This window comes from Typopeltis vanoorti, chromosome 22, assembly GCF_054136105.1.
Source record: "Typopeltis vanoorti isolate ZY-2024b chromosome 22, IOZ_Tvanoo_1.0, whole genome shotgun sequence".
Taxonomy (NCBI): Eukaryota; Metazoa; Arthropoda; class Arachnida; order Uropygi; family Thelyphonidae; genus Typopeltis; species Typopeltis vanoorti.
In genome coordinates, this window is record NC_143570.1 from 45558374 (window position 1) to 45560253 (window position 1880).

At 30.5% G+C, this 1880-nt stretch overlaps 1 non-coding gene across 1 annotated transcript; it reads left to right on the forward strand.

Moving 5' to 3' along the window:
- Positions 1-1465: 1465 nt before the first annotated feature.
- On the forward strand, positions 1466-1538 carry TRNAV-UAC (transfer RNA valine (anticodon UAC)). Its single transcript has one exon. It is a non-coding gene; the product is annotated as a tRNA-Val (tRNA).
- The last annotated feature ends 342 nt before the right edge of the window (positions 1539-1880 follow it).

Genomic DNA, 1880 nt, shown 5'->3' on the forward strand with positions numbered 1-1880 from the left:
TTCGGTATTCGTTTCTGGAGCAATGTATATATTACTTTTATCCTGATTTAATTTCAGATGCATAGTCTCTGCAGTAGTCTCAAAAAATTTAAAATATTCTTAGTAGAGGAAGGGAATACCTATATTACGGTGATGAATTCAAATCTAGTTCCTTTAATAATAGTTTCATAACGCTAATACGAATGCGAAGGAGTGTTTTCATATTAGAACAGTTGAATTCATATTATTCGGTGGCGCTTCGTTCTGTGCTGTGAGATAAATTAAATGCATTAGCAATATATTAATAAATCGTGAAATGAAGAAAGTGCACTTTTAATTCTTACTTTTTTGTGTTTTTCACATATTCACATATCTGTACGACTATCCACACTGTAGCTGCCATAAAATAATACTTAAGCATTACATACACATACACAATACAAAAACCATTTTCAACATTAATTAATCGAACTTTCACTCTTCTAGGTTGAAGTATTAATGACGTACTGTTTAGACTAAACAACCATGTATGCGTTCACGTATTGTAGTTGGCTATCACACGCGCAAGTTTCTCAGGGCGAGAACATACATATTTTCTTTTCTTACATTAATAATAAAATTTATTATTATTATTAATGTAACTCTTTCATTTATTTTGCATTTCTTAAAGATTTCTATATGCTTTATAAGAACGCAATTTGTGTGTCTTTATTTTTTTAATGTAACATTTGCACCGATTCCTGCCTCCTAATGTCATCCTGAAACATTTTCATGCTATAGCGACTTGGATGTAAGAGCGCCTATTTACTATTAAAATAGATAACTATATATTATTTGTGAAGATTTTATACGAAAAAAGGAGAAAGGAGAAAAAAAATCAAATATTGAAAAAATACTCTATCATCCTTTTTAGGATTTAATGAGGTCTCAGAAAGTGAGACCTCACTTTCTGAAGTGCAGAATGCGTATTGGGGGAAGATCGAGATCAAAAGGTTGATCTTCATCTTGTATTTCATTTTGCATTGAGAAAAATGAAATGCAAGAATAAAGCCCATGTGAAGCAATATGATATAATACTGACATGTGCTTTTGTATGGCTTCATGAGAATGAAATCATGGTAAGATAAAAAGAATGATATAATTCAGAAAATTATTTTCTAATTTCTCTTCCCCTATTCGGAAGACTTCTAAAACGTGTAGCTTCTGAAATATAATAACTGTCATCTAATAAATACTCTGATATCATCTGATATCAATCTTTATTTGATTATTTTTTTTTTGTTATTTCTTTTTTAATAACAAAAGTGATCAAAACAAATGCAAGCAAGGCTCAAGTTTGCTGATTTTTCTGTGAATCACATTTACTTTATTCATCAAAGAAATATTTGAATTGTAATTAAATCGATATTCAAAGAAGTCTAGTCAGATAAACACGTGCATCTCGGAAATGGTTTCATTATATGAGAGGAAATATTTATTTACGTCAGTTCTCGTGGTGTAGTGGTTATCACATGCGCTTTACACGCGCAAGGTCCTTGTTTCGATTCCGAGCGAGAACATGTTTTTTTCCCTAACATATGCGAGCGATTTCTTCAAAATTGCAAATACGTTTGGCAGATTGTGTATAGAAGGCATATTCAATAGTTTCTGGTAATAAAATTTAAAGGAGAATTTTGTATTATTACTCTACAGCAGAAAATATATTTTAGTTACTCATCATATTCAAGTAAGGGGGAACCTTATTTACATATTTAATTAGTCACTGTATTGCTAGAATTGTTTAATGAAATTAGGCTTTTTAATACCTGGTGAAGGAATTCACTTTGGCAATAATTTTATTCGTAAGAAAATAGGCAGCCCAGAGATTACAATATTTACCCAGAATCGGAGATTTTATTATT